The sequence below is a fragment of the Macrobrachium rosenbergii genome, chromosome 19 (assembly GCF_040412425.1).
Source record: "Macrobrachium rosenbergii isolate ZJJX-2024 chromosome 19, ASM4041242v1, whole genome shotgun sequence".
NCBI lineage: Eukaryota > Metazoa > Arthropoda > Malacostraca > Decapoda > Palaemonidae > Macrobrachium > Macrobrachium rosenbergii.
Window position 1 is genome coordinate 24,916,657 of NC_089759.1, and position 6,104 is coordinate 24,922,760.

The 6,104-nt window shown below is 37.3% G+C and overlaps 1 pseudogene; it reads left to right on the top strand.

Moving 5' to 3' along the window:
• The window catches only part of LOC136848517 (uncharacterized), a 4,913-nt pseudogene extending 1,015 nt beyond the window's left edge, over positions 1-3,898 (top strand).
• Positions 3,899-6,104: the final 2,206 nt, after the last annotated feature.

The window sequence follows — 6,104 nt, forward strand, 5'->3', positions numbered from 1 at the left end:
ATGTGTGTGTGTGTATTTATACGTCCAGTATACAAGTTGGACATCCTCAATGTTAACCATCGTAATCAACGCATATCCATGAAGTGTTACAAATTCAGAATGATGTAGATGTCAATTTGAGCAGTTTTCGTTTAAAAACGTCATTTATTAGATCGACATGTGAACAAGCAAAACAGCCATAACTACTTGAGAACCTAGACTTGGATAAAGTGTTGGTTCTCCCCAGTTGATTTTGTAACATCGTACACAATAGAAGGCAACTGATGTCGCCTTTTTAGACATTAGGAAGACTATAATTATAGAAGGGTCAGGAGTTTTTTTTCCCTGTGTGCGTGCCTGTCAAGGTTTATGGACTAAATGCACCATTGCCTCAATGCACCAACACTAGCCCGATTGCACTGAGTATCATGGTCCGAATGCACCACTCCCCAGTTAAAGTGCATCTCTCCTTGTGGTCCCAATGCACCAACTTAATTCACACAACACCTGGTTTTTGGGGAACTACGGTATATAGGTAACTATATTTACTTTTCAGGAGTATTTTCTTTGATATAGTGAATCATTTACAAAACTGCTATGAGAAGATTAAAACTAACGAATTAAAATGCATTATTCGTTATGGTCCCAGTGCACCAACTTAATTCACTTAACACCTGTTCTTTGGGTAACTATATAGGTAATTATATATATTCACTTTGCAGGATTATTTTCTGTGAAAAAGTTAATTATTTTAAAAAGTCTGAAGAAAAATAGAATATTACAAAACCAACAAAAACATTATGCTATGAGGGAGAAGTTTAATACTCGACTACCTCACTAGGTAACTATCTACCTCTTAATTTAAACTACAAGCCTAACTGTTTCTGTAGCAGGTAATTAACCTCTAAAAGAAATTACTGCGCTAAGTACCAGTTTATCTTACCACTGCTTGTTTAACAGTAGCCTACAGTACTGTAATTAAGGATGAACTATTGAAATTGAGCTGGTATGAAAATTTCTGTTATAAGTTTGAAAGTAGACCTATACAGCAGAACTTTCTCCATATACCATGACCATAAGACCTAAGAATAAATTCAACCCCCACCGTTGTGAGGTGTGTGAAGGGGAAGTACGACCATGTCAAGTAGCTATGCAGTGTGATATCTGTGATGCTTGGCAGCATAGAATTTGTAACTCTGGTTGGTAAAACTTTATTTTTTTTCATTGTAGTATTAGGAGAATTAACAGGGTTCAAAGTATGTAAATTAGGAGTTGTACAAAATCTGTAGGTGTAATCAGATAATGGATCTGTGTGTGTGGAGATGGTTAAGAATGTAAACAAACCTATGAATGTTTTCAACAAAGGTACATGCATGCCAAATGTGAACCTCATCGGTTAATTCTGTTAAGGCATGAAGAAGGCATGAAATAACAACCAAGATAAAGGGTAAAATATAGCGCCCATGAACGGGCACTGAAGTTCACCTGATATACCTTCAACCATTATTGCTTCACTGTTATTCGGTAAAATTTGTGCTACGGTAGTGATGAACTTTATGTATTCTTGGATTAAAAAGATATGAATTAATAAAATAAATGTGACCTTTGACTGTTACCCTTGACCTCTTCATATGAGCTGTTCGGTAGCACTTGTCCTAAGGTATTTGCATATTAAATATGATCGTGATATATTTCTGCATTAAAAAGATATGAATCAGTAAAAAAAATTGACCTTAATTGCTCCAATGAGCTATGACATCTATATGTGGACTCATATTGCATAGGGCTTATCCTAAGGTATAAGCATATCAAGTATGAATCTGATATATTTCTACATTAAAAAGATATGAACCAACAAAAAAGTGTATGCCGAAACAACAAAAGTTTTATTTCTACTAATATACCTTAGTTCTTGCCCTAAGATAATATGCACACCAAATATGAACCTGATTGGTTGTTGCATTAAAAAGATATGAGCTGAGGAAAAAGTGAATACCAAATTGTTGACACAGACGCGCATGACGGCATCACCCCACCTCGTCAGGTGAGCTGAAAATCAAGTGTCAACACCCCAATAACCTATTTATTTGTAGACTCTGTGATTGGACATGAAACATAAGGCCATGTTGGAACTTGAAAACTTTTTCCCTTAATTTTTTTAGGTATTACAAGGGAATTCTACAGGACGCTAAACAAGAGGAAAATTGAGTTACCTGTATGGGTTTGCCATAACTGTACTCTCAGCAACCTTCTGCAAATGGATATTGACAGCTTTAATGGAATAGCAATTCCAGATGATCCTTCTGAGGACCCGGCAGCACAAAGTACATCAACTGTAGATGGTCCTTTAGGGGGAGATAATCCCTACAAACTCATCACTCCTCTTTAACATTAGTCTTCCAGTAGAAGAGGTCAGTCAAGCTGAGGAGACGCCACTCACTGAAGAACCAATCCCCAATGCCGTTATGATAAGATGCCCCAACAACCTACCAAGTAATTGGAGGAGGTTCAAGAAAAGGCAGTGATCTTCTCACAGATAGCCTTGGATTCCTGTATGTCGGAGACATCTGTAGCAGTGTCATGGGTATGTAGTGTCCTTACAAAGAAGAGGTGCTTTGCAGGTGTTAGCAGAGCTTTGGTGTTAGCAAGACAGTATCTTCACCAGAGGCCTTAAGGAACAAAACTATGAAAGCAGCCTACGGCCATGACTTCGGACACAAGCTGTAACCCATGTTAAAGGAAGATGTCTTCAAATCTTCAGGGAAGATTGTTACAGATACACTCTTGTCACTTGCAACTGATGAAGCTCAACTCCAGAAGTATCCAACATGCAGAGAACTGCCAACCGAGCCCGACAACGACTGCGGCCAAAGCATCCAACTGATTTGGAATTTGAGATTGCCGAAAGTCATATTCCAAGTGATTTTCTTCGAGAAGATCTTCACCATGAAGGAAACTGTTATTTGTTGCTTGCATCACCACTCCAACTTTCCTTTGCAAATCAAAGATCTGGTTTATTGATGGAACATTCAAAGTTGTCAGAGAGCCATTTGTATAGCTTGTTAGAACCCACTGTTATTTGCACTTATGTCTCGACGAAAGGCCACAGATTACAGGGCTGCCTCGGATGCTACCATGAAGCTCCTCCCACCAGACATTATGCTAGAAGAAATAGTTGTGGACTTTGAGCGTGCTCTCTGGAATGCTCTTCGTAAGTCTCGGCCAGATATTCCTGTATATGGATGCTGGTTCCATTGGGTGCAGGCAGTGTACTACTGGGTTAAAAAATATGGGCTACGCTCAGCAAATGTGAATCAGCTTCTTGTCCGTAACTATACTGGTGACTTAATGGAACTAACCAACCTTCCTGCTTCACACATCTTCCGTGCTTTCAACCAACTCAAAGACAGATGTCCCATGACTGCGCAGCAAACAAACTTCACGGACTGCTAGATTACATTGAGAAGCCATGGATAACCAGCACATCACGACCGCCATATAGCTGGTCGACCTTCCAGAGGTTAGTAAGAACACACAATGAAGTAGAGGGATGGCACCAGCATCTGAACCACAATGCTCATAATATGAAAATGAATCTGTATCTGCTGATATCTATGCTCTACAGTGAGGCAAAGTTGCTTCCCTTGCAGCTAAGGTTGGTCTCACAAAAGCAGCTATGCAAAGTTCAAAGTAAACGGAGCAACTCCAAGCAGCAAAGGCTCAGGTGTTTGTGGAGTATGAAAATCACGACATTATTACTTCTGATTACTTAAGAAAGTGCAGCAGTTTGACAGATCATGACAGACTATGCTTGTATTTTTCTTTTTTTTAAAGTATACTCGTAAGTTTTTTTATACATTGTAATTTTTTTATAACAGTCATATTATCGCTATTGTTTTCACTGTATATTAGCAAGACGCTTTAGGGCTTCTGCTAGAAAAATTCACATTTTAAATAGACTAAGCTGGGGTATGTAAAATAAAATAAATATCAAATACGATAAAAAGGATGAATAATATGAAAGCTTTTGTAAAGAAATAAGAAGACTCTCCATTCTTTAAATTACTTTGTAACCAGTTGTAACAAGCTAAAAACTTTGAGATTTAATGTTTCTAGTAAGAATGACAAAAATTTGATACCAGAATCAACCAGACAACAAGTGCATTTTTATGCACTTGTTGGGCATTCAGACCAAGTGGTTGGTGCATTTAGACCAGACTGGTGGTGCATTCGGTCTAGGCAAATGGTGCATTCAGGCGATGGTGCATTTTTTCTAGTTTCCCGTCAAGAATACCGTACTGCTATTTATCATTTCCATACTTGTAATGGGAAATATTTTCACAAACCAATCTCTTAATTTTTTTTTTATGGATGCAACAAGAACAGTAGTCTGTTATGACTATTAGTGCTAATAACTTCCACACACACATTATGATGTTTCAAGTGCTGTAAACGTATACGCCATTCCAAGCACAGTTGCCTACACTGTTCAGATACACAGTTAAGTTTTATCACCGATTGTGAATATTCCGTTTGGATACAAAAAATAGTTATTTTAACTTTCTAGAATACTACTACTACTTTTTAATTCTCAACAATTGTGCAGTATACTGTATTAATATTCTTGTCATGAACCTTAAAAAGCTTTTTATATGCTTTCCTGAATTATTAATGTTGCTCACGTTTTAGGTTAATTGAAAAATTGTTTTCAATGTTTATATTAGTTTTAAGATATGGGGTAAAATATAATTGCAAAACTAAAACTACCTCTCGAGTGCCACTTTAGACTGGTCTTCCAGTGTCATTAGGAATCAATTTTGTTACATTTTTAACTTTACCATGTGTTACAGCTGCAATTTCCGTTGTGTATTTTCATCTAGTGATCTCAGTAATGTTTAGGGTAATTCCTCCCCCCTACCTTGAATATGGAACAATACTACTTTTTGTTTGATCTCGTAATGTTTTCTTTCTTTGACATCGTCGTTTATGTTTTTCATAGAGAAGCAATGGATTGACGTCTCCTAGTCGTTTAATTTGGATTATATATCAAAATATTATGGCTAAAATACATGAGCATTGTAAATTGTATGATATTTAGGACAGTTTTTTTTATTTTGAGAACCTCAACCAGTTACACTCTACAATACCTTGTTCTGATTACACTGTCAAATTGTACACTAAGAGTATGATCTGGTTTGAAATTAGTTTCCTTATGAATTCATCAAGATTGAGAGGGATAAAACCACCTCAGTTGTTTCATGATGGGTATCCTCACCTATTTTTGTCATTGTTAGCTCATCATCTTTGAGTAAATTACTTGTTCGTACAGCTTGAGGTGCAAGAAACTTTTGATTTCGTTTTATTGCATGTTCCAAGAAATTTAACAAAGAAAAAAAACTGTTACCCTTCCTATAAGAATAGCAAATTAAAATAATTATATTTTTCCTATCATATGAACCTACACCTTCATGTATATAAGATTCCTGTGCACTTCGTGTGACTCAGCTGATGGAGACTCGTTCTACTGAAATCCACTAGCTGTTTGCCCTCATCTGCCCTGGTCTGAGCCTACCCTTGCTCGCCACTTGTTGAACCAGCCAGAGTATAAGACTGTAAGAACTTCGCATGCGAAGAGAGATTGGGCTAAGAGGGGCAGAATGAGGGTAACTTTAACTATATAAAGGTGTAGGTTCGAATGTTAGGAAAAATACAACTTGTTTTAATTTGTTATTTGTTCCATACAATACTCCCTCCATCTTCATATATAGGGGAGACACATATAGGAGGGAGGTACATCTCTCAAAAAAAAAAAAATAGCGTGGCTGTCCCATAAATGAATTAAATCTGAAAAATATCATCCTGTGAAAGTACTCACTCTAGATTCTCCAGAACTCCTTAGAACCATTCCTCAGAGTGACAGAGCTGCTCTACGTCTTAAACCACCTGTTGAGCTGCCATAACTGGACCTAAGGTGAATGTGTCCAAGGTTTTATGAGCTAAGTCCTTGAGGTAGAAAGAGGTAAAGATCGTTTCTCTCTTCCAAACGCCTGTCTGCAGGATTTGTCCAACTGCATAGTTGTTCTTGAAGGCTATTGAAGGATCCATACCTATAATATTGTGTGCCT